The 27,607-nt window shown below is 47.9% G+C and overlaps 1 protein-coding gene across 1 annotated transcript in view; it reads right to left on the bottom strand.

The window, feature by feature from the left end:
- large1 (LARGE xylosyl- and glucuronyltransferase 1) overlaps positions 1-21,883 on the bottom strand; it is a 270,232-nt gene extending 248,349 nt beyond the window's left edge. The window contains exon 1 of the mRNA XM_056276025.1: positions 21,844-21,883. The gene's annotated coding sequence lies outside the window, so the exon portion shown is untranslated. The remainder of the gene's footprint in view (positions 1-21,843) is intronic.
- Between the last annotated feature and the right edge of the window lie 5,724 nt (positions 21,884-27,607).

Raw genomic sequence — 27,607 nt, forward strand, 5'->3', positions numbered from 1 at the left:
TCTTAAGGGTAACATATCGCTCAGAAGACCTGTTCTCACACGTAACATAGCTCAGAAGACCTGTTCTGACAGGTAGCAGAGCTCGGAAGACCTGTTCTCACATGTAGCATAGCTCAGAAGACCTGTTACCACAGGTAGCAGAGCTCAGAAAACCTGTTCTCACATGTAAAATATAGCTCAGAAGACCTGTTCTCACAGGTAGCATAGCTCAGAAGACCTGTTCTCACACGTAGTATAGCTCAGCAGGCCTGTTCTCACATGTAGCTCAACTCAGAAGACCTGTTCTCACGGGTAGCAGAGCTCAGAAGACCTGTTCTCAAGGGTAACATATCGCTCAGAAGACCTGTTCTCACATGTAGCATAGCTCAGAGGACCTGTTCTCACACGTAGCAGAGCTCAGAAGACCTGTTCTCACAGGTAGCAGAGCTCGGAAGACCTGTTCTCACACGTAGCATAGCTCAGAAGACCTGTTCTCACAGGTAGCAGAGCTCAGAAGACCTGTTCTCACACGTAGCATAGCTCAGAAGACCTGTTCTCGCAGGTAGCAGAGCTCAGAAGACCTGTTCTCACATGTAAAATATAGCTCAGAAGACCTGTTCTCACAGGTAGCAAAGCTCAGAAGACCTGTTCTCACAGGTAACATATCGCTCAGAAGACCTGTTCTCGAAGGTAGCAGAGCTCAGAAGACCTGTTCTCACATGTAAAATATAGCTCAGAAGACCTGTTCTCACAGGTAGCAAAGCTCAGAAGACCTGTTCTCACAGGTAACATATCGCTCAGAAGACCTGTTCTCGAAGGTAGCTCAGAAGACTTGTTCTCACGGGTAGCAGAGCTCAGAAGACTTGTTCTTAAGGGTAACATATCGCTCAGAAGACCTGTTCTCACAGGTAGCATAGCTCAGATGACCAGTTCTCACAGGTAGCATAGCTCAGAAGACCTGTTCTCTCACGTAGTATAGCTCAGCAGGCCTGTTCTGACATGTAGCACAACTCAGAAGACCTGTTCTCACAGGTAGCAGAGCTCAGAAGACCTGTTCTCACGGGTAGCAGAGCTCAGAAGACCTGTTCTCAAGGGTAACATATCGCTCAGAAGACCTGTTCTCACAGGTAGCACAGCTCAGAGGACCTGTTCTCACACGTAACAGAGCTCAGAAGACCTGTTCTCACAGGTAGCAGAGCTCGGAAGAACTGTTCTCACACGTAGCATAGCTCAGAAGACCTGTTCTCACAGGTAGCAGAGCTCGGAAGACCTGTTCTCACACGTAGCATAGCTCAGAAGACCTGTTCTCACAGGTAGCAGAGCTCAGAAGACTTGTTCTCACACGTAGCAGAGCTCAGAAGACCTGTTCTCACAGGTAGCAGAGCTCAGAAGACCTGTTCTCACATGTAAAATATAGTTCAGAAGACCTGTTCTCACAGGTAACATATCGCTCAGAAGACCTCTTCTCAAAGGTAGCTCAGAAGACTTGTTCTCACACGTAGCAGAGCTCAGAAGACCTGTTCTCACGGGTAGCAGAGCTCAGAAGACTTGTTCTTAAGGGTAACATATCGCTCAGAAGACCTGTTCTTACACGTAACATGGCTCAGAAGACCTGTTCTGACAGGTAGCAGAGCTCGGAAGACCTGTTCTCACACGTAGCATAGCTCAGAAGACCTGTTAGCACAGGTAGCAGAGCTCAGAAGACCTGTTCTCACATGTAAAATATAGCTCAGAAGACCTGTTCTCACACGTAGCATAGCTCAGAGGACCTGTTCTCACACGTAGCAGAGCTCAGAAGACCTGTTCTCACAGGTAGCAGAGCTCGGAAGACCTGTTCTCACACGTAGCATAGCTCAGAAGACCTGTTCTCACAGGTAGCAGCGCTCGGAAGGCCTGTTCTCACACGTAGCATAGCTCAGAAGACCTGTTCTCACAGGTAGCAGAGCTCAGAAGACCTGTTCTCACACGTACCATAGCTCAGAAGACCTGTTCTCAAAGGTAGCAGAGCTCAGAAGACCTGTTCTCACATGTAAAATATAGCTCAGAAGACCTGTTCTCACAGGTAGCAAAGCTCAGAAGACCAGTTCTCACAGGTAACATATCGCTCAGAAGACCTGTTCTCAAAGGTAGCTCAAAAGACTTGTTCTCACACGTAGCAGAGCTCAGAAGACCTGTTCTCACGGGTAGCAGAGCTCAGAGGACTTGTTCTTAAGGGTAACATATCGCTCAGAAGACCTGTTATCACACGTAACATAGCTCAGAAGACCTGTTCTGACAGGTAGCAGAGCTCGAAAACCTGTTCTAACACGTAGCATAGCTCAGAAGACCTGTTAGCACAGGTAGCAGAGCTCAGAAGACCTGTTCTCACATGTAAAATATAGCTCAGAAGACCTGTTCTCACAGGTAGCATAGCTCAGAAGACCTGTTCTCACACGTAGTATAGCTCATAAGGCCTGTTCTCACATGTAGCACAACTCAGAAGACCTGTTCTCACAGGTAGCAGAGCTCAGAAGACCTGTTCTCACGGATAGCAGAGCTCAGAAGACCTGTTCTCAAGGGTAACATATCGCTCAGAAGACCTGTTCTCACACGTAGCATAGCTCAGAGGACCTGTTCTCACACGTAGCAGAGCTCAGAAGACCTGTTCTCACAGGTAGCAGAGCTCGGAAGACCTGTTCTCACACGTAGCATAGCTCAGAAGACCTGTTCTCACAGGTAGCAGAGCTCAGAAGTGACTCTGAGAAAGCTGAAAATACATTCTCATAGGTAGCATAGCTAAGAAGACAGGTTCTCACAGGTAGCATAGCTCAGAAGACCTGTTCTCACAGGTAGTATAGCTCAGAAGAACTGTTCTCACAGGTAGCAGTGCTCAGAAGACCCATTCTCACTGTTAGAATAGCTCAGAAGTGACTGTGAGAAGGCTGAAGACAGGTTCTCACAGGTAGCATAGCTCAGAAGACCTGTTCTCACAGGTAGCATAGCTCAGAAGACCTGTTCTCACGGGAACAGAATTCAGAAGACTTGTTCACAAGGGTAACATATCGCTCAGAAGACCTGTTCTCACACGTAGCATAGCTCAAAAGACCTGTTCTCACACGTAGCAGAGCTCAGAAGACCTGTTCTCACGGGAACAGAATTCAGAAGACCTGTTCTCAAGGGTAACATATCGCTCAGAAGACCTGTTCTCACACGTAGCATAGCTCAGAAGACCAGTTCTCACATGTAGCAGAGCTCACAAGACCTGTTCTCACAGGTAGCAGAGCTCGGAAGACCTGTTCTCACACGTAGCATAGCTCAGAAGACCTGTTCTCACAGGTAGCAGAGCTCAGAAGACCTGTTCTCACATGTAAAATATAGCTCAGAAGACCTGTTCTCACAGGTAGCAAAGCTCAGAAGACCTGTTCTCACAGGTAACATATCGCTCAGAAGACCTGTTCTCGAAGGTAGCTCAGAAGACTTGTTCTCACACGTAGCAGAGCTCAGAAGACCTGTTCTCACAGGTAGTATAGCTCCGAAGACAGGTCCTCACAAGTAACATAGCTCAGAAGACCTGTTCTCACAGGGAGCACAACTCAGAAGACCTGTTCTCACACGCAGCAGAGCACAGATGACCTGTTCTCACAGTTAGCATAGTTCAGAAGTGACTCTGAGAAGGTTGGAGACCGGTTCTCACAGGTAGCAAAGCTCAGAAGGCCTGTTCTCACATATAACATAATAGCTCAGAACACCTGTTCTCACAGGTAACATATCGCTCAGAAGACCTGTTCTCACAGGTAGCATAGCTCAGAAGATCTTTTCTCACAGGTAGCATAGCTAAGAAGACCCGTTCTCACAGGTAGCATAGCTCAGAAGACCTGGTCTCATAGATAGCATAGCTCAGAAGACCTTTTCTCACACGTACCAGAGCACAGATGACCTGTTCTCACAGGTAGCATAGGTAAGAGGACCTGTTCTCACATGTAACATATAGCTCAGAAGACTCGTTCTGACAGGTAGCAGAGCTCAGAAGACCTGTTCTCACAGGTAACATATATCGCTCAGTAGACCTCTTCTCGCAGGTAGCAGATCTCAGAAGACCTGCTCTCACAGGCAGCATAGCTCATAAAACCTGTTCTCAAAGGTAGCATAACTCAGAAGACTGTTCTCACAGGTAGCATAGCTGAGAAGACCTGTTCTCACATGTAGCATAGCTCAGAGGACCTGTTCTCACACGTAGCAGAGCTCAGAAGACCTGTTCTCACAGGTAGCAGAGCTCGGAAGACCTGTTCTCACACGTAGCATAGCTCAGAAGACCTGTTCTCACAGGTAGCAGAGCTCAGAAGACTTGTTCTCACACGTAGCAGAGCTCAGAAGACCTGTTCTCACAGGTAGCAGAGCTCAGAAGACCTGTTCTCACATGTAAAATATAGTTCAGAAGACCTGTTCTCACAGGTAACATATCGCTCAGAAGACCTCTTCTCAAAGGTAGCTCAGAAGACTTGTTCTCACACGTAGCAGAGCTCAGAAGACTTGTTCTTAAGGGTAACATATCGCTCAGAAGACCTGTTCTCACACGTAACATAGCTCAGAAGACCTGTTCTGACAGGTAGCAGAGCTCGGAAGACCTGTTCTCACATGTAGCATAGCTCAGAAGACCTGTTACCACAGGTAGCAGAGCTCAGAAAACCTGTTCTGACATGTAAGATATAGCTCAGAAGACCTGTTCTCACAGGTAGCATAGCTCAGAAGACCTGTTCTCACACGTAGTATAGCTCAGCAGGCCTGTTCTCACATGTAGCACAACTCAGAAGACCTGTTCTCACGGGTAGCAGAGCTCAGAAGACCTGTTCTCAAGGGTAACATATCGCTCAGAAGACCTGTTCTCACATGTAGCATAGCTCAGAGGACCTGTTCTCACACGTAGCAGAGCTCAGAAGACCTGTTCTCACAGGTAGCAGAGCTCGGAAGACCTGTTCTCACACGTAGCATAGCTCAGAAGACCTGTTCTCACAGGTAGCAGAGCTCAGAAGACCTGTTCTCACACGTAGCATAGCTCAGAAGACCTGTTCTCGCAGGTAGCAGAGCTCAGAAGACCTGTTCTCACATGTAAAATATAGCTCAGAAGACCTGTTCTCACAGGTAGCAAAGCTCAGAAGACCTGTTCTCACAGGTAACATATCGCTCAGAAGACCTGTTCTCGAAGGTAGCAGAGCTCAGAAGACCTGTTCTCACATGTAAAATATAGCTCAGAAGACCTGTTCTCACAGGTAGCAAAGCTCAGAAGACCTGTTCTCACAGGTAACATATCGCTCAGAAGACCTGTTCTCGAAGGTAGCTCAGAAGACTTGTTCTCACGGGTAGCAGAGCTCAGAAGACTTGTTCTTAAGGGTAACATATCGCTCAGAAGACCTGTTCTCACAGGTAGCATAGCTCAGATGACCAGTTCTCACAGGTAGCATAGCTCAGAAGACCTGTTCTCTCACGTAGTATAGCTCAGCAGGCCTGTTCTGACATGTAGCACAACTCAGAAGACCTGTTCTCACAGGTAGCAGAGCTCAGAAGACCTGTTCTCACGGGTAGCAGAGCTCAGAAGACCTGTTCTCAAGGGTAACATATCGCTCAGAAGACCTGTTCTCACAGGTAGCACAGCTCAGAGGACCTGTTCTCACACGTAACAGAGCTCAGAAGACCTGTTCTCACAGGTAGCAGAGCTCGGAAGAACTGTTCTCACACGTAGCATAGCTCAGAAGACCTGTTCTCACAGGTAGCAGAGCTCGGAAGACCTGTTCTCACACGTAGCATAGCTCAGAAGACCTGTTCTCACAGGTAGCAGAGCTCAGAAGACTTGTTCTCACACGTAGCAGAGCTCAGAAGACCTGTTCTCACAGGTAGCAGAGCTCAGAAGACCTGTTCTCACATGTAAAATATAGTTCAGAAGACCTGTTCTCACAGGTAACATATCGCTCAGAAGACCTCTTCTCAAAGGTAGCTCAGAAGACTTGTTCTCACACGTAGCAGAGCTCAGAAGACCTGTTCTCACGGGTAGCAGAGCTCAGAAGACTTGTTCTTAAGGGTAACATATCGCTCAGAAGACCTGTTCTTACACGTAACATGGCTCAGAAGACCTGTTCTGACAGGTAGCAGAGCTCGGAAGACCTGTTCTCACACGTAGCATAGCTCAGAAGACCTGTTAGCACAGGTAGCAGAGCTCAGAAGACCTGTTCTCACATGTAAAATATAGCTCAGAAGACCTGTTCTCACACGTAGCATAGCTCAGAGGACCTGTTCTCACACGTAGCAGAGCTCAGAAGACCTGTTCTCACAGGTAGCAGAGCTCGGAAGACCTGTTCTCACACGTAGCATAGCTCAGAAGACCTGTTCTCACAGGTAGCAGCGCTCGGAAGGCCTGTTCTCACACGTAGCATAGCTCAGAAGACCTGTTCTCACAGGTAGCAGAGCTCAGAAGACCTGTTCTCACACGTACCATAGCTCAGAAGACCTGTTCTCAAAGGTAGCAGAGCTCAGAAGACCTGTTCTCACATGTAAAATATAGCTCAGAAAACCTGTTCTCACAGGTAGCAAAGCTCAGAAGACCAGTTCTCACAGGTAACATATCGCTCAGAAGACCTGTTCTCAAAGGTAGCTCAAAAGACTTGTTCTCACACGTAGCAGAGCTCAGAAGACCTGTTCTCACGGGTAGCAGAGCTCAGAGGACTTGTTCTTAAGGGTAACATATCGCTCAGAAGACCTGTTATCACACGTAACATAGCTCAGAAGACCCTTTCTGACAGGTAGCAGAGCTCGAAAACCTGTTCTAACACGTAGCATAGCTCAGAAGACCTGTTAGCACAGGTAGCAGAGCTCAGAAGACCTGTTCTCACATGTAAAATATAGCTCAGAAGACCTGTTCTCACAGGTAGCATAGCTCAGAAGACCTGTTCTCACACGTAGTATAGCTCATAAGGCCTGTTCTCACATGTAGCACAACTCAGAAGACCTGTTCTCACAGGTAGCAGAGCTCAGAAGACCTGTTCTCACGGATAGCAGAGCTCAGAAGACCTGTTCTCAAGGGTAACATATCGATCAGAAGACCTGTTCTCACACGTAGCATAGCTCAGAGGACCTGTTCTCACACGTAGCAGAGCTCAGAAGACCTGTTCTCACAGGTAGCAGAGCTCGGAAGACCTGTTCTCACACGTAGCATAGCTCAGAAGACCTGTTCTCACAGGTAGCAGAGCTCAGAAGTGACTCTGAGAAAGCTGAAAATACATTCTCATAGGTAGCATAGCTAAGAAGACAGGTTCTCACAGGTAGCATAGCTCAGAAGACCTGTTCTCACAGGTAGTATAGCTCAGAAGAACTGTTCTCACAGGTAGCAGTGCTCAGAAGACCCATTCTCACTGTTAGAATAGCTCAGAAGTGACTGTTAGAAGGCTGAAGACAGGTTCTCACAGGTAGCATAGCTCAGAAGACCTGTTCTCACAGGTAGCATAGCTCAGAAGACCTGTTCTCACGGGAACAGAATTCAGAAGACTTGTTCACAAGGGTAACATATCGCTCAGAAGACCTGTTCTCACACGTAGCATAGCTCAAAAGACCTGTTCTCACACGTAGCAGAGCTCAGAAGACCTGTTCTCACGGGAACAGAATTCAGAAGACCTGTTCTCAAGGGTAACATATCGCTCAGAAGACCTGTTCTCACACGTAGCATAGCTCAGAAGACCAGTTCTCACATGTAGCAGAGCTCACAAGACCTGTTCTCACAGGTAGCAGAGCTCGGAAGACCTGTTCTCACACGTAGCATAGCTCAGAAGACCTGTTCTCACAGGTAGCAGAGCTCAGAAGACCTGTTCTCACATGTAAAATACAGCTCAGAAGACCTGTTCTCACAGGTAGCAAAGCTCAGAAGACCTGTTCTCACAGGTAACATATCGCTCAGAAGACCTGTTCTCGAAGGTAGCTCAGAAGACTTGTTCTCACACGTAGCAGAGCTCAGAAGACCTGTTCTCACAGGTAGTATAGCTCCGAAGACAGGTCCTCACAAGTAACATAGCTCAGAAGACCTGTTCTCACAGGGAGCACAACTCAGAAGACCTGTTCTCACACGCAGCAGAGCACAGATGACCTGTTCTCACAGTTAGCATAGTTCAGAAGTGACTCTGAGAAGGTTGGAGACCGGTTCTCACAGGTAGCAAAGCTCAGAAGGCCTGTTCTCACATATAACATAATAGCTCAGAACACCTGTTCTCACAGGTAACATATCGCTCAGAAGACCTGTTCTCACAGGTAGCATAGCTCAGAAGATCTTTTCTCACAGGTAGCATAGCTAAGAAGACCCGTTCTCACAGGTAGCATAGCTCAGAAGACCTGGTCTCATAGATAGCATAGCTCAGAAGACCTTTTCTCACACATACCAGAGCACAGATGACCTGTTCTCACAGGTAGCATAGGTAAGAGGACCTGTTCTCACATGTAACATATAGCTCAGAAGACTCGTTCTGACAGGTAGCAGAGCTCAGAAGACCTGTTCTCACAGGTAACATATATCGCTCAGTAGACCTCTTCTCGCAGGTAGCAGATCTCAGAAGACCTGCTCTCACAGGCAGCATAGCTCATAAAACCTGTTCTCAAAGGTAGCATAACTCAGAAGACTGTTCTCACAGGTAGCATAGCTGAGAAGACCTGTTCTCACATGTAGCATAGCTCAGAGGACCTGTTCTCACACGTAGCAGAGCTCAGAAGACCTGTTCTCACAGGTAGCAGAGCTCGGAAGACCTGTTCTCACACGTAGCATAGCTCAGAAGACCTGTTCTCACAGGTAGCAGAGCTCAGAGGACTTGTTCTCACACGTAGCAGAGCTCAGAAGACCTGTTCTCACAGGTAGCAGAGCTCAGAAGACCTGTTCTCACATGTAAAATATAGTTCAGAAGACCTGTTCTCACAGGTAACATATCGCTCAGAAGACCTCTTCTCAAAGGTAGCTCAGAAGACTTGTTCTCACACGTAGCAGAGCTCAGAAGACCTGTTCTCACGGGTAGCAGAGCTCAGAAGACTTGTTCTTAAGGGTAACATATCGCTCAGAAGACCTGTTCTTACACGTAACATGGCTCAGAAGACCTGTTCTGACAGGTAGCAGAGCTCGGAAGACCTGTTCTCACACGTAGCATAGCTCAGAAGACCTGTTAGCACAGGTAGCAGAGCTCAGAAGACCTGTTCTCACATGTAAAATATAGCTCAGAAGACCTGTTCTCACACGTAGTATAGCTCAGCAGGCCTGTTCTCAAGGGTAACATATCGCTCAGAAGACCTGTTCTCACACGTAGCATAGCTCAGAGGACCTGTTCTCACACGTAGCAGAGCTCAGAAGACCTGTTCTCACAGGTAGCAGAGCTCGGAAGACCTGTTCTCACACGTAGCATAGCTCAGAAGACCTGTTCTCACAGGTAGCAGCGCTCGGAAGGCCTGTTCTCACACGTAGCATAGCTCAGAAGACCTGTTCTCACAGGTAGCAGAGCTCAGAAGACCTGTTCTCACACGTACCATAGCTCAGAAGACCTGTTCTCAAAGGTAGCAGAGCTCAGAAGACCTGTTCTCACATGTAAAATATAGCTCAGAAGACCTGTTCTCACAGGTAGCATAGCTCAGAAGACCTGTTAGCACAGGTAGCATAGCTCTGAAGACCTGTTCTGACAGGTAGCAGAGCTCGGAAGACCTGTTCTAACACGTAGCATAGCTCAGAAGACCTGTTAGCACAGGTAGCAGAGCTCTGAAGACCTGTTCTCACATGTAAAATATAGCTCAGAAGACCTGTTCTCACAGGTAGCATAGCTCAGAAGACCTGTTCTCACACGTAGTATAGCTCATAAGGCCTGTTCTCACATGTAGCACAACTCAGAAGACCTGTTCTCACAGGTAGCAGAGCTCAGAAGACCTGTTCTCACGGATAGCAGAGCTCAGAAAACCTGTTCTCAAGGGTAACATATCGCTCAGAAGACCTGTTCTCACACGTAGCATAGCTCAGAGGACCTGTTCTCACACGTAGCAGAGCTCAGAAGAACTGTTCTCACAGGTAGCAGAGCTCGGAAGACCTGTTCTCACACGTAGCATAGCTCAGAAGACCTGTTCTCACACGTAGCAGAGCTCAGAAGACCTGTTCTCACGGGAACAGAATTCAGAAGACCTGTTCTCAAGGGTAACATATCGCTCAGAAGACCTGTTCTCACACGTAGCATAGCTCAGAAGACCTGTTCTCACATGTAGCAGAGCTCACAAGACCTGTTCTCAGAGGTAGCAGAGCTCAGAAGACCTGTTCTCACATGTAAAATATAGCTCAGAAGACCTCTTCTCACAGGTAGCAAAGCTCAGAAGACCTGTTCTCACAGGTAACATATCGCACAGAAGACCTGTTCTCGAAGGTAGCTCAGAAGACTTGTTCTCACACGTAGCAGAGCTCAGAAGACCTGTTCTCACGGGTAGCAGAGCTCAGAAGACTTGTTCTTAAGGGTAACATATTGCTCAGACGACCTGTTCTCACAGGTAGCATAGCTCAGAAGACCTGTTCTTACAGGTAGCATAGCTCAGAAGACCTGTTCTCACAGGTAGTATAGCTCCGAAGACAGGTTCTCACAAGTAACATAGCTCAGAAGACCTGTTGTCACATGGAGCACAACTCAGAAGACCTGTTCTCACACGCAGCAGAGCACAGATGACCTGTTCTCACAGTTAGCATAGATCAGAAGTGACTCTGAGAAGGTTGGAGACCGGTTCTCACAGGTAGCAAAGCTCAGAAGGCCTGTTCTCACATATAATATAATAGCTCAGAACACCTGTTCTCACAGGTAACATATCGCTCAGAAGACCTGTTCTCACAGGTAGCATAGCTCAGAAGATCTTTTCTCACAGGTAGCATAGCTAAGAAGACTCGTTCTCACAGGTAGCATAGCTCAGAAGACCTGGTCTCATAGATAGCATAGCTCAGAAGACCTGTTCTCACACGTACCAGAGCACAGATGACCTGTTCTCACAGGTAGCATAGGTCAGAGGACCTGTTCTCACATGTAACATATAGCTCAGAAGACCCGTTCTGACAGGTAGCAGAGCTCAGAAGACCTGTTCTCACAGGTAACATATATCGCTCAGTAGACCTCTTCTCGCAGGTAGCAGAGCTCAGAAGACCTGCTCTCACAGGCAGCATAGCTCATAAAACCTGTTCTCAAAGGTAGCATAACTCAGAAGACTGTTCTCACAGGTAGCATAGCTGAGAAGACCTGTTCTCACAGGTAGCAGTGCTCAGAAGACCTGTTCGCACTGTTAGAATAGCTCAGAAGTGACTGTGAGGCAGAAAAAACGTTCTCACAGGTAGCAGGTAGAATAGCTCAGAAGTGACTCTGAAAAGGCTGAAAACACGTTCTCACAGGTAGTATAGCTCAGAAGACCTGTTCTCACAGGTAGCATAGCTCAGAATACCTGTTCTCAAAGTAGTATAGCTCAGAAGAACTGTTCTCACAGGTAACATCGCTCAGAAGAGCTGTTCTCACATGAACCACAACTCAGAAGACCTGGTGTCACCCGAGCAGAGCACAGATGACCGGTTCTCACAGGTAGCATAGTTCAGAAGTGACTCTGAGAGGGCTGGAGACCGGTTCTCACAGGTAGCATAACTCAGAAGACCTGTTCTCACAGGTAGCACAGCTCAGAAGACTTGTTCTCACATGTAACATATAGCTCAGAAGACCTGTTCTTACAGGTAGCATAGCTCAGAAGACCTGTTCTCAAGGGTAAAATATCGCTCAGAAGACCTGTCTCGCAGGTAGCATAGCTCAGAAGACCCGTTCTGACACGTAACATAGCTCAGAAGACCTGTTCTGACAGGTAGCAGAGCTCGGAAGACCTGTTCTCACACGTAGCATAGCTCAGAAGACCTGTTCTCACAGGTAGCAGAGCTCAGAAGACCTGTTCTCACATGTAAAATATAGCTCAGAAGACCTGTTCTCACACGTAGCAAAGCTCAGAAGACCTGTTCTCACAGGTAACATATCGCTCAGAAGACCTGTTCTCAAAGGTAGCTCAGAAGACTTGTTCTCAGACGTAGCAGAGCTCAGAAGACCTGTTCTCACGAGTAGCAGAGCTCAGAAGACTTGTTCTTAAGGGTAACATATCGCTCAGAAGACCTGTTCTCACACGTAACATATCGCACAGAAGACCTGTTCTCGAAGGTAGCTCAGAAGACTTGTTCTCACACGTAGCAGAGCTCAGAAGACCTGTTCTCACGGGTAGCAGAGCTCAGAAGACTTGTTCTTAAGGGTAACATATTGCTCAGACGACCTGTTCTCACAGGTAGCATAGCTCAGAAGACCTGTTCTTACAGGTAGCATAGCTCAGAAGACCTGTTCTCACAGGTTGTATAGCTCCGAAGACAGGTTCTCACAAGTAACATAGCTCAGAAGACCTGTTGTCACATGGAGCACAACTCAGAAGACCTGTTCTCACACGCAGCAGAGCACAGATGACCTGTTCTCACAGTTAGCATAGATCAGAAGTGACTCTGAGAAGGTTGGAGACCGGTTCTCACAGGTAGCAAAGCTCAGAAGGCCTGTTCTCACATATAATATAATAGCTCAGAACACCTGTTCTCACAGGTAACATATCGCTCAGAAGACCTGTTCTCACAGGTAGCATAGCTCAGAAGATCTTTTCTCACAGGTAGCATAGCTAAGAAGACTCGTTCTCACAGGTAGCATAGCTCAGAAGACCTGGTCTCATAGATAGCATAGCTCAGAAGACCTGTTCTCACACGTACCAGAGCACAGATGACCTGTTCTCACAGGTAGCATAGGTCAGAGGACCTGTTCTCACATGTAACATATAGCTCAGAAGACCCGTTCTGACAGGTAGCAGAGCTCAGAAGACCTGTTCTCACAGGTAACATATATCGCTCAGTAGACCTCTTCTCGCAGGTAGCAGAGCTCAGAAGACCTGCTCTCACAGGCAGCATAGCTCATAAAACCTGTTCTCAAAGGTAGCATAACTCAGAAGACTGTTCTCACAGGTAGCATAGCTGAGAAGACCTGTTCTCACAGGTAGCAGTGCTCAGAAGACCTGTTCGCACTGTTAGAATAGCTCAGAAGTGACTGTGAGGCAGAAAAAACGTTCTCACAGGTAGCAGGTAGAATAGCTCAGAAGTGACTCTGAAAAGGCTGAAAACACGTTCTCACAGGTAGTATAGCTCAGAAGACCTGTTCTCACAGGTAGCATAGCTCAGAATACCTGTTCTCAAAGTAGTATAGCTCAGAAGAACTGTTCTCACAGGTAACATCGCTCAGAAGAGCTGTTCTCACATGAACCACAACTCAGAAGACCTGGTGTCACCCGAGCAGAGCACAGATGACCGGTTCTCACAGGTAGCATAGTTCAGAAGTGACTCTGAGAGGGCTGGAGACCGGTTCTCACAGGTAGCATAACTCAGAAGACCTGTTCTCACAGGTAGCACAGCTCAGAAGACTTGTTCTCACATGTAACATATAGCTCAGAAGACCTGTTCTTACAGGTAGCATAGCTCAGAAGACCTGTTCTCAAGGGTAAAATATCGCTCAGAAGACCTGTCTCGCAGGTAGCATAGCTCAGAAGACCCGTTCTGACACGTAACATAGCTCAGAAGACCTGTTCTGACAGGTAGCAGAGCTCGGAAGACCTGTTCTCACACGTAGCATAGCTCAGAAGACCTGTTCTCACAGGTAGCAGAGCTCAGAAGACCTGTTCTCACATGTAAAATATAGCTCAGAAGACCTGTTCTCACACGTAGCAAAGCTCAGAAGACCTGTTCTCACAGGTAACATATCGCTCAGAAGACCTGTTCTCAAAGGTAGCTCAGAAGACTTGTTCTCACACGTAGCAGAGCTCAGAAGACCTGTTCTCACGAGTAGCAGAGCTCAGAAGACTTGTTCTTAAGGGTAACATATCGCTCAGAAGACCTGTTCTCACACGTAACATAGCTCAGAAGACCTGTTCTGACAGGTAGCAGAGCTCGGAAGACCTGTTGTCACACGTAGCATAGCTCAGAAGACCTGTTAGCACAGGTAGCAGAGCTCAGAAGACCTGTTCTCACATGTAAAATATAGCTCAGAAGACCTGTTCTCACAGGTAGCATAGCTCAGAAGACCTGTTCTCACACGTAGTATAGCTCAGCAGGCCTGTTCTCACATGTAGCACAACTCAGAAGACCTGTTCTCACAGGTAGCAGAGCTCAGAAGACCTGTTCTCACGGGTAGCAGAGCTCAGAAGACCTGTTCTCAAGGGTAACATATCGCTCAGAGGACCTGTTCTCACACGTAGCAGAGCTCAGAAGACCGGTTCTCACAGGTAGCAGAGCTCGGAAGACCTGTTCTCACACGTAGCATAGCTCAGAAGACCTGTTGTCACAGGTAGCAGAGCTCAGAAGACCTGTTCTCACATGTAAAATATAGCTCAGAAGACCTGTTCTCACAGGTAGCAAAGCTCAGAAGACCTGTTCTCACAGGTAACATATCGCTCAGAAGACCTGTTCTCAAAGGTAGCTCAGAAGACTTGTTCTCACACGTAGCAGAGCTCAGAAGACCTGTTCTCACGGGTAGCAGAGCTCAGAAGACTTGTTCTTAAGGGTAACATATCGCTCAGAAGACCTGTTCTCACACGTAACATAGCTCAGAAGACCTGTTCTGACAGGTAGCAGAGCTCGGAAGACCTGTTCTCACACGTAGCATAGCTCAGAAGACCTGTTCGCACAGGTAGCAGAGCTCAGAAGACCTGTTCTCACATTTAAAATATAGCTCAGAAGACCTGTTCTCACAGGTAGCAAAGCTCAGAAGACCAGTTCTCACAGGTAACATATCGCTCAGAAGACCTGTTCTCGAAGGTAGCTCAGAAGACCTGTTCTCACACGTAGCAGAGCTCAGAAGACCTGTTCTCACAGGTAGCAGAGCTCAGAAGACTTGTTCTTAAGGGTAACATATCGCTCAGAAGACCTGTTCTCACATGTAGCATAGCTCAGAAGACCTGTTCTCACAGGTAGCAAAGCTCAGAAGACCTGTTCTCACAGGTAACATATCGCTCAGAAGACCTGTTCTCAAAGGTAGCTTAGAAGACTTCATCTCACACGTAGCAGAGCTCAGAAGACCTGTTCTCACGGGTAGCAGAGCTCAGAAGACTTGTTCTTAAGGGTAAAATATCGCTCAGAAGACCTGTTCTCACAGGTAGCATAGCTCAGAAGACCTGTTCTCACAGGTAGCATAGCTCAGAAGACCTGTTCTCACACGTAGTATAGCTCAGCAGGCCTGTTCTGACATGTAGCACCACTCAGAAGACCTGTTCTCACACGTAGCAGAGCTCAGAAGACCTGTTCTCACAGGTAGCATAGCTTAGAAGACTTGTTCTTAAGGGTAACATATCGCTCAGATGACCTGTTCTCACAGGTAGCAGAGCTCAGAAGTGACTCAACACTGGCAACACAAACGTAAAGACAGAGTGGAACAACCCGATAATGAGAAGATCTGCTAACAGTTTATCTGAAAGACTATTTTTACTTCCTTTGTTTAGGGTAAGAGGAGGCAGACATCAGAAAGGACTGAGGAAAAAGACACCTAGAGAGAAAGAGAGAAACATCAGTGTAATGAGACAAAGACATCAGGAGAGACACACAGGGAGAAAGGAAGGGACGCACAAGGAGAGATAAAGAGACATCAGGAAAGACAGACACCCCTTTCTGAAAGCAAAAAATAACCCCCCCCCCCACACACACACACACCACCACTACCAATACTACAAATATACACAGACAATTGTGTTCCCTTTCCCATGAACGTCCACTGAAAACCAGAGCCAATAAAACCATTCACTTGCAGCTGTGAAGCGATTTTTCACTTCACCTCTGTGCCAAGTTCAAATCTTTCATTTCCAAATCCATTTATTTGCTCATTCAAATTAGTGCACCAGAAATGGTACAGTCTCTATCTCATAACTCCAATTCTAGCCTTCCCAAATTGGCTGCTGCTAAAAGCCAGAGCTGATTTTACAGGTACTGCTCCAGCATCGGCGGCACGGTGGCGCAGTGGTTAGCGCAGTTGCCTCACACCAAGAAGGTTCTGGGTTTGAGCCTCGGGGTAGTCCAACCTTGAGGGTCGTCCTCTGTGTGGAGTTTGCATGTTGTCTGCGTGGGTTTCCTCCGGGTGCTCCGGTTTCCTCCCACAGTCCAAAGAGAAGAGAAATATACTCACTGGACTGGACGGCCAATATCGGACAAACATTCCCTACAAAACTAGGAGGTAAACTACGTTTCCAACGCCATTGGATTGACCAGTTTAGCTGGCTAGTATACTCAACAAGGTCCGACGGTTGTTTTTGTAAGCACTGTGTTGCGTTTGCAGTCGAGCATGTGGGCAAGGGAGGGCACAGAAAAGCTGGCAAGCTAATTAATGTCCACTTCTCAGACTGGAAACATGCTTTAGAGACGTTCAAAGACCATGCACGAAAGGCATATGTTTGAAAGCGGACAATTTCCAAATGGTTCTCAACAATAAAATGGATGCAATTTCACTGAGGCTAGATTCTGAGAGAAAAAAGCGAGTCCAAGAAAACAGAGAAAAACTCAAAAGCATCATTGCAACGTTGATTTTTTGCAGTCGCCAAGAACTCGCCCTGAGAGGTGATATTGATTCAGGACCAGTGACATTGAATGAGCCAACTCACAATGACGGAAATTTCAGGGCTTTACTCAGGTTTAGGGCTACATCTGGCGACACAGTACTGTTACAACACTCGAGTAAATGTGCAGCAAACGCTAGCTACTGCAGTCCTGATGTACAAAATGAAATAATCAGCATAATCGGAGATGTGATAACAAACAAACTGGTGCAGAAAGTAAACTCCGCGCAGTGTTTCGCTGTGTTGGCAGATGAAATGAAAGATGTTTCAGGGCGGGAGCAGCTTTCTGTCTGTGTCAGATACGTGAACCAGCATGACAGCCAATATAGCATCAGAGAGGATTTTTTGTCCTTTGTTGATATCGAGATGTTAACCGGGGAGGCAATCGCCAATTCAATCGAAAGTCAGTTGACAAATGAAGGCGTTGATTTACAGTTTTTACGCGGCCAGGGATACGACGGCGCATCTGCCATGAGTGACCGTTTAAATGGTGCCCAAGCTAAAATCAAAGAGAAGCACAAGCAAGCAGTTTATGTGCACTGTGCCAGCCACAGTTTGAATTTGGTCCTAAACAAGTGCTGCACTGTACAAATGGTGCGAAATTGCTTTGGAATTGTCTCGGAAATCTGCACTTTTTTCCATGATTGGGCTTTGCGGTCTGCCAGTCTGCGACACGAGACGGAACGTCTTTTACCCGACTGCAAGAAAACGCGACTGACGAAGTTGTGTGAAACGAGATGGGTCGAACGCCACGACGCAATATTTACATTCAACGAGCTTTTAGACCCTGTGCGATCCAGCCTGCAGAAAACCAGTGAAACCTTCACAGGAGACACATCTGTCAAAGCCACTCAGCTCTTTAATTCAATTGACAATGCAGAATTCATGCTGTCCATGAATGTGAGTGGGAAGATGCTTGCAAAAACCTATCACCTGTCCACCTTCCTTCAGAAGGAAAATTGTGACTTGGTGAGTTGCGTTTCAGCTGCTGATGCTGTTATTAAGCAGGTAGATGAGATGAGGGCTAACTCTGAGATGGAGTTCAGGCAGATTTTCCAAAAGACCTCTTCCCAAGCAGCCAAGTATGGGGTTGAATTTCGACCACGAAGAGGCATGGACTGCAATGAGGATCCATTGAAGGCCTGTGAAAATCACTACCGGCAAAAGCTTTTCATAGTCATGCTTGACTTTTATTCATCACAGATGAAGGAACGCTTCAGCAAACACAGAAATGTGATCTCCAACCTCTGCTCCTTACTGCCATCTAAGGTCAGCATGCTGAACGACAGCTCAGCTCAAGCGCTCTCCAACCTGTATCCGGATGAAGTGTCACCGCATCTGGAAGTTGTAAAGTCAGAAATTGACACCTGGCGGGATAAATGGAAAGATGCAACTTATGTTCCACAAAATGCCATTGAGGCATTAAATGCCTGTAACAGTGAGTTGTTTCCAAGCATCTTCAAGCTTCTCCGCGTTTTGACCACGCTTTCTGTCACCAGTGCCCATGTCGAGAGTTTTTCCCGTCTGGGAAGGATCAAAGACAAAATGCGCAGTACAATGACGGAAAGACGGCTTAATGGACTGACATTGCTCTCGGAGCACAGAGACATTGTGGTGACGCCGGAAGAGGTACTGGACATCTTTTGCAGACAAAAAAGACGATTGCACCTGCTTTTATAAGGTAAGACCCACTTTTATTTATTAATGCATTGATGATTATCTATGGGCCATTAATACGTTGACATTTACCGTACGGTTGGGTATTAGGCTATAGTATACAGTGTGGGGATTTTATTTACCGGTAGCTTTCGGCAGTGTTGCCCGACCCCCCCCCCCCCCAAAAATATGTTTCTGGCTACGGGCCTGCATGTGACCCAGTGTCATTAAAACACTGTGTTAGCGGACTACTCGGAAGCTTTCTTTAGTTAGCTGACGTTTCCCTGAATATAATAATGAAGATCTTTGTATTGAAAATGGGAATTTTGCGCAAAGGTCGATATTTACGTCCAATCCCAATTCTCCCCTTGGCCCTACCCCTCCGTTTTGCGCAGGGCTGCGTAGTGCACAGGCTGCGTAGGGTATGGTGTCCCGTTTTTCAGGGGGATCAGGGGGTTGTGGTCATTTAGCCCTCCAAATGGACTGTTTTCATATGCAAGTCCAGTTGCACTTGATTCAATTCCTTTGGATAACTATGACCTGGATGAATGAGAACATTCACAGACATGAGTGGTCAAAGAAAATTCCCAGAATGCTTTGCGAACTGAGGTAGTATAAGATGGAACAGAGCTACTGGTACGGGGAAAGAAGCCCATAAATGTGTATATGTCCTCGCAAATAATCACGCAAAAAAAATGTAAATCCATTGGAATATCTTAGTTTAATGTAGATGCAAAGGAATATGTAAGTGGATCGTTATAAAAAGAATTTCACAAAAAAATCTCTATTCACGATGTCAATAGAACTTCCTGTAAATGATGATTTGTGAGTCTCAGTACCTTTATTTCCATGTCCCGCGTATGAAGCTTGAAAAAGGATCCAGCAGCAAATGTTCTGCACTGTCCCGGTCATCTGACCTCAGAGGGCAGACATTTCTATGGGCAGCACTCCGCGGAAATAGTGGATGTGTAAACACGCTTCCTGGCTATTGTCAATACTAGAGTCATCTCTCTTGTTCTGTCCTGCCAGTTTGGTCATATTTGTCACTACATTAGTCGATAATGGTACCAGGCACGAGGCTTTAAAGGTGCCATATGCGATATTCAGCACCAGCATCTCAGACCGAACCAAAACCAGCCCCCCCCCCTTCGCGTTCTTGGCTGTTATTTCGTTGGATTTGGCTCGGTTGGAATATTCCCTTCCATTCCATCATCCGAACCGCTTATCCTGCTCTCAGGGTCGCGGGGATACTAGAGCCCATCCCAGCAGTCACTGGGCGGCAGGCGGAGAGACACCCTGGACAGGTCGCCAGTCCATCACGGGGCGCGCGCGCACACACACACACACACACACACACACACACACACACACACACACACACACACACACACACACACACACACACACACCCCTAGGGACAGTGTAGTACGGCCGGTTCAGCTGACCTACATGTGTTTGGACTGTGGGGGGAAACCGGAGCCCCCGGAGGAAACCCACGCAGACACGGGGAGAACATGCAGACTCCACACAGAGGACGACCCGGGACCACCCCAATATTAATTTTTACAATATGGTTATTTTATCAACATTAGTAATGTATTCAGCTTGGTAAGGGGTTATTTCTTCGATCTGCCAAGTGACCTAAATCCATGTAACTTAATTATTAGCTTGGTAGCTAAGCTGCTAACTAACGCTAGCTGTCTCACATGCACTAGCATGCACACGCAGCCGGGTCGGCTTCCAAAACAAAGAACAGACAAACTGGGATTGCAGCGCACACAGGGGTGTGACGTCATTTCTGCTCAGGACACCATTACTGCACCATCTCTTTATATAGCAAATACTTGTTTACTGCTGTATCAACGTTCGATATCTTGTATGTACCACCTTTAATATAAAATGTATATTGATATTGTAGTATTATAATGTTATAACCATGCTGTAACGTTCCAGCCAGGAAGTCCAGAGCACATTAGGCAACTAATAATGTTCCACGCAGCAGACATAACGATGATGGTAACGAGTGGTGTACCATTTCCTAGATAAAGATCTCAAACGCGATCCCTTGTAGCTCCATTTTGAAGGGCCACTACCCAGTAGGGGGCACTCCAAAACTAGGGGTAGAGCCAGGGGGTTGGGATAGGCATTGGGCCTTAAACATCTATAATCCAGACTATTCCCCTAATATACATCAGAGTCGTCAGTATAGCGAACTGGAGGTCACTTGTGTGTGTGTGTGTGTGTGTGTGTGTGTGTGTGTGTGTGTGTGTGTGTGTGTGTGTGTGTGTGTGTGTGTGTGTGTGTAGACTACTTTCCTGGAAAGGCGTCAGAAACTCCCAACGTGGTCCCCCTCACAACATTTGCGCCCCTGGTGCAGACAGAACAGGATATTGTATTGGGGGGGGGGGCAACCACAGGAACCACCGCAGCCGGGACGCGAACCGCACCACGGGCGACAACGTTAACTAAAGGCTCCGACCCGTTAGCCAAGTGTCTACTTATGCATGCACGTTACAATGTACTTTCATGCTGCCTGGGTTTAACCCCCAGCACACCTGCCCAGGTGCAACAGGAAGTGGGCATCAACTGCTAACGCTTTTTTTCCTCCATCTCCCAAAAGAAAAATGGACGTATGTCTCCAGTCCCACCTTTCTAATCTGATGCCATGTATCATCCAAGCCAGGTTGCATTTGAAGCAATGCGCCCTGCGTCTAATACATATAGCACACAGAAGCAGGTGCCACCAGTCCACCTTTAACTCTCCACCACAGGCCAATGTGTGGGCTGGTTTGGGTTTTCAGCCAGTTGTTGAGTTTGCTTGTAGTGGTTACTGGAATAGCTGCCAGCAAATCACTGACATAACACCGCGTTCTTCCATACAAACTGGGTAAAAAGGATATAAACCTTATCCTGCTGTAGTCTGGCAGGTCTACCCTGAAACGCTGCTCGTCACATGAGAATTCTCCAGGTGACAGATCAGCACATGGGGGTCCTCTGCCGTCTGAATACAGAAAGTTTAAGGCCAGGATGATACTGAACAATCCCGCAGAAAGTCTGGTTTTTATTGAGCGCCACTCGTCTGAAATGCAAGCTTAACTTTTTAGTCTTTCGTTGGTGGTCAACCGATCAGCATCAGGTGGAGAGCTCCATTACAAGCCAAGCCCCATAAGGTCAAACGGGGGGAGTTTCACTATGTAGGACTGGCAAGTGTATTAACGTGGTAATAACGGTAAATAACAGCCCAGCCCCAGGTTGCCGTGGGGGCGAGTGAAATGAGAGGCTTTTTGTGCCATGTCCACAGGTTTGGGTGGTAGCAAGATGATCTACTGCGGGCTTAAACCTTCTTAAGCGCAGAGGCCCATGTCCACATGGAAATTACCCGAGTCCTTCTTCAGGTTGGCTGATGAGATGAAGATGGACTTCATCATACCTGCCATCTGATCTGGAGAGGTCGGTTAAAGGACCGAGAATCACCACACACGCCAGTAGTGGACTCCATCACAGGCAGTATCATGCATAATGACGTTATTAACCTGATGCAGCAATGCTTCCTACCTTGCTCTTGTGTCGACGGAGGGAGATCAGTTCAGTCTGGATTCGGACTGGTCTTGATCCAGCGATGGTTCTTGAGCAAACGCAACTGCTGCGTACAACACAATGCGATGACTTCCCCTGAATCAATGAGCTGCGAGCCTGCCAACGGCTGGGATCTAAAACGACGCTGTGCCTTACACTTACTAGTTGGATTTAACATGGGCAGATACGTATCGTGTATCTGTGCCGTACACGCCACCTGATCGAGCCCGGCCTCGCCGCTTAGCCCGGGCTAGCGGTGACCGCACCGTGTGTTTTGCCAGGGCCCGGCAGAGGATTTGTCTCAGGCAGATTTGTTGTACCGTCGCCAAACAGCAGCTCTACAGCCCGGGTCCGCTCGCATGAGACCGGTCTAGTCCGCACCACAGAGTCCGGACCAGCTGTCACAGACGTGGAGCAGGATCAGGGAAATGTGGCAGCTTTAGCTGCAAGAAAAACCAGTCGCCGGGCGGTATAGCGGGGCAAGTGTGAAGGGGTAAAACGCTGCCGTTATTCCAAGTGAGCACGCCGTGCAGCGGTCTCCGGGCGCTCGCTCCTTCCGCGGGGACCGTGTGCGCCACATTAGCAGACTCCAGCCTTTCCTCGCAGCCTCGACGGCCGAACAGCCAATCCTACTGCGAGTCTACCCCTCCCCCTTCTTCAGACTATTGGCGTTTTGGCAAAACATGGATGCAGGATTTCTGGATTGGAGCCACTGTAGCACAGACCCACAGGGCCGAACAAACGTGTACCCGGGGCTATTCAGATCGGACTTTAACAAGCGTTCTGCGTGATCCGAGTGGGGAACTCTAAATACAGTGGGAACGCACGCAAAACGTCCTCAAGACCTCAGGACGTATTCGGACGTGGCCTGGGACACATTTGTCCACGTATGTCTGAACACCAATGTGTTCCTATCCCAATTGAAGCTATCCCAACGGCTCTATGAGCACTGGCCCTGATTTCAACAAAGCAACTAGCATTAACCCTCATCCAGAACAGAATATGGTCTGGGCGGCACGGTGAGCCAGTTGGCGCTGTCGCCTCACAGCAAGAAGGTCCTGAGTTCGAATCCCGGGGTGTCCAACCTTGGGGGTCATCCCAGGTCGTCATCTGTGTGGCGTTTGTATGTTCTCCCCGTGTCTACGGTGGGTTTCTTCCGGATGCTCCGGTTTCCCCCACCATCAAGACAAGAAGAAGAACTGGAGTTGGTCCCAGGGGCTGCACTGCAGCTGCCCACTGCTCCTAGCAGCACAGATGCAGAGCAGAAATTCCCCAGGGGGTTAATGAAGTATATAAAAATAAAAAAAATAATTATATATATATATATGTACAGATAAATATAGCCCAATTTTAAACTGACTATTTCATTAATTATTACCATAACTGTCGAATAAGAAGAAGGAGAGGAAGAAGAGGAGGAGGAGGAGGAGGAGTTTATTAGTGGATTTGTGGAGGGGAGCACGTTTATTGTGACTGGGGAAGGAGGGAGGGTGGTGTTGGATTTTGGTTAAATGGTGTAGTGTGTGGGGTAAGATGTATTGGGGGTGGTATATGTGTATTTTTTTTGTTTGATTTCTTTGATTTGGTGGGGGTCTGTAGGCTGGAAGCCATGCCGAAGCCTGCAGGTTACCTCACTATCTTCTGTCTTGTCTGTGTTTTCATTTTTCATTTTTATCCTCTTTGATTCTGCAGAGTTCGATGTGTTGGAGATCTTTTAAGTCCCTACTGGTTTAAAATGTGTATGTTGTATTTTGATTGGGGTTTTTTTCTATACAATGAAAGAGAATTAAAGGTGCACAATGCAGGTCTTGAATCTCAGGTGTCTCTTTATCAAGTTTCAGCCTAGACAGCACGAGGCTAAAGCTTACGTTAAATTCAGTTGAAAAGTGAAAGTCTAGTGAAGGTCAAAATCCTAGACCACATCACAGCTCCACCCTCAAAAGCCCACCAACTTTTCCACACACTCAGGGTCATACATGGTAAATATATTAAAAACCATTCTCTATTTCACCGGTTTTCTAGCTGACAGGCGTTTTATGTGCATATTATTTGCCAACTAAAGGTCTGTGACTCCACAGCCGCTTCCTGCCCCTTGCGTACGTCACCCACACAGCAGAAGAAGAAAACAGAAGAAATGAACGGAGCAACAAACAGGACACTGAACTCAAGCATGTATGCACATATTCAAATCTTTTTTTTATTTTTTATTTTTATTTTTCTATAATGTTTTTCTATTCTTTTTTTTAGAAATCATATTTCTATTGAAATCTGTGTCCTAGCGAGGTCTGTAACGTGTATACACTGGACCCACTGGTGTGTTTGTTGTTATTATATAAAGCATAATTTGCTCTTTGTCCTTTGTGGAAGATTATGGAAGTACAACATTTCTAAAGAGTTGATATTAAAATGCCATTACTAAATGCCAAATGCTATATAATGTTCTTTGTTGCTTGAAAAACTCAACCATCAATAACTAAAAATGTGAAAATAAGATCATATATAAGTCTAATTTATTGTTATTATTATTATTATATGCAATTAAAAAGTGGAAAATAAAAGACAGAACAACTATTTAAATACTGAAGATATATGTCAAATGAATACAGTAACTAAAAAGCGGAACACGAGAATCTTAATCCAGTGATAATTCAAAGTTAACAAGCACCTGTTGTTACATGACTTTATTTAGTTTCACGTCACGTTCATTGTGTTTTCAACCACTCTTCCAGCTGTACGCAGCTGCTAAAAGCTTACTGTTGAATCTGTCTTCATTTCCCTTCCTTGCTGCTATTAAACTGTAACAAAACTGTGTGATGTGAAGAATGTGAGAATTTCAATGTTTGAAAACTCTGACAAACACATCTTGCATGTATCACAGTTGGTATAGAATGAAAAGACTGGCAGACTACTATACAGCATTGTTCTCTAAGTGACACGTTTAATGGACAACACATTACTTGTGCATTAAACTGTTTTGCCAAAGTGTATTCATCTGACTACTCTCAATAAACTTGAGTAGAACTACTCTAAACTCATTACTTGCTAATTATTTGGAACTGCTTTCCATTGTAAATACCTGTGATATTTACATACCAATGACATACCTGTGGAGGCATGGAGATGTTTAGGAAAGATGGCAGTGGGGTTTTTAACTAGATTGTTTAACTCAAATCTTGGAAAGTGAGAGGATGCCTGAGGAGTGGAGAAGAAGCATACTGGTACCGATTTTCAAGAACAAGGGCGATGTGCAGAACTGCAGCAACTAGAGGTATAAAGTTGATCAGCCACAGCATGAAGACATGGGAAAGAGTCATAGAAGCTAGATTAAGAGGAGACGTGATGATCAGCGAGCAGCAGTATGGTTTCATGCCATGAAAGAGCACCACAGATGTTAATGTTTGTGTTATGGCTCGCTCACCCCGCGCCGTGGCCCGCCCACCCCGCGCCGGCAGCCAATCGGCTCGTCAGGGCCGGGCTTAGTCATCAGGGCTGGGCTTAAGTTTGGTGGCCTCCCACGTGTCCGTTGTCAGTTCGTGTTGTAACCTCCCCGAACCCGCAGTAGCGGCAACTCTCCTCTCACGGTCCTTTTCTCTACGAACTCATCCCAGCCCTTGGTTCATGTTTTTCCCTTGCAAAGTTTCCCCGTGGAAGTATCCTCCCGTGTTCCCGTTTGGATTACCCGCGAGCCTTTTTCCCCTTGGACTTTCCGTTTTTTTCCTTGTCGCTCATTGCCTTCCTATGTTTGACTAGTTGTACGCGTAAGGAATAAAGTACGCCAGTTTTCGGCTAACCCCATCTCTGTCTGGTGTCGTGCGCTTGGGGTCTTCCACAAACCCTAAAAGTACGAACTGACCATGACTACCCCAGCCGACACGGAGAGCGTACCGGCCAGCCCGCTTCGAGCGGCTCTCATCGAACAGATCCAACTGACTAACTCCCACACCTAGCAGCTAGAGGCGGCCTCCGCCGCGGTGAGAGATCTTCAGACTCGGGTCCAGCCCCTCCAGGCCTGTGTGGGTAACCTAACGAGGCAGCAGGCGGCGTTGGCGAGCCAACAAGCAGAGTTCCTGCGGCAGTTGCAAACCATCACGGCGGCTCTCACCATCCAGCCGCCGGGCCAGCCTGCCCCTGGAGTCGTGGGTAACCCGCCCCCTGGGCCCGCTGCCGCGGTTAACCCTGTGGGACTCAACCCAGTTCCCCGGGAGCCCTGCCTCTCCAGCCCACGACCGTTTGATGGCGACTTTGAGACCTGTGCCACGTTCATCATGCAGTGTGAGCTGGTCTTCCTGCACCAACCCAGCATGTTCACGTCTGATGCTGCCCGGGTCGCTTATGTGACCAACCTGCTCACAGGCCGAGCAGCTCAGTGGGCCACTGCTCCCTGGTCCATGAAGGCCAGTTTCTGCCTCACCTACGAGGCCTTTGAGGCGAAACTACGGAAGGTTTTCCACCATCCAGTCGGTGGCCAGGACCCTGGTGCTCGGCTGAGCAGTATCCAGCAGGGCAGTGGCAGTGTCACAGACTACTCGGTGGAGTTCAGGCTGGCCGCAGCTGAGAGCGGCTGGAACGACCAGTCACTTCGGGTCACCTTCCGGAGAGGTCTCAGTGAGGCTGTCAAGGACCAGCTAGCCACCCGGGAGGAGCCCACCTCCCTCGAGGACCTGATCAAGCTCGCCATCCGCATCGACGGATGCCTCCGGGAGAGGAGGTGCGAGCGAGCCCTGCGTGGATCCCCGTCCATTCCTCAGTCGTCCAGCACTCCTAACAGGATCCCTACTCCTGTTAGCCCCACTTTCCCTGTGGCCGTTTCTCCCCCCGCGCCCCAGACCACGACGGGGGAGGAACCTATGCAGCTGGGGCGCACGCGCCTTAGTCCGGCCGAACGGGAGGCCCGGTTCAAGGCGGGTCAATGCCTCTACTGTGGCCAGAAGGGACATCTGATCAGCGGCTGCCCCACTCGGCCAAAAGACTAGGCTCACTGGGGCCCCGGGAGATCCTAGTGAGCCGACTTTCCTGTTCCCGCCGTCCTGCCCCACAGAACCATCTAGTTAGCGTTACCCTGGCCTGGGCTGACCAGCGGCTCACGGTGGGTGCACTCCTCGACTCGGGGGTTGATGAGTGTTTCCTGGACTCGGAGTTTGCTGCTCAGGCTAACATCCCGCTAGAGACGCTGGAGAAGCCCATGGAGGCCTTCGCGCTGGACGAGCGCTGCCTGGCCAGCGTCACCCAACGCACCCACCCTGTCTCTCTCACCATAGCAGGTAACCATGTGGAGAGACTTCGGTTCTACATCATCCAGTCCCTGTTAGTTCCTGTGATCCTAGGGCGCCCCTGGTTCGTGCAGCATGAGCCACACATCGCCTGGGCCTCCGGTACCATCATGGAGTGGAGCTCCCGCCCCATCCCCCCGACGTGCCCCTAGTACCCCGCCTCCCGACCTCTCCTCTGTTCCCCCTGAGTACCATGAGTTAGGTGAGGTTTTCAGCAAGACCCGGGCCCAATCTCTTCCTCCTCATCGGCCTTATGACTGTGCTATCGACCTCCACTCTGGGGCACCCCTCCCCCGCAGTCGTCTGTACAGTCTGACTATCCCCGAGAAAGCTGCGATGGACGAGTACATCTCCGAGTCCTTGGCAGCGGGGCTCATTCGGCCCTCGTCCTCCCAGGTGGCAGCTGGATTCTTTTTCGTGAAGAAGAAGGACGGGGGCCTCCGACCCTGCATTGACTATCGCCAACTCAATGA

This window comes from Lampris incognitus, chromosome 3 (genome assembly GCF_029633865.1).
Source record: "Lampris incognitus isolate fLamInc1 chromosome 3, fLamInc1.hap2, whole genome shotgun sequence".
In the NCBI taxonomy this organism is placed as follows: domain Eukaryota; kingdom Metazoa; phylum Chordata; class Actinopteri; order Lampriformes; family Lampridae; genus Lampris; species Lampris incognitus.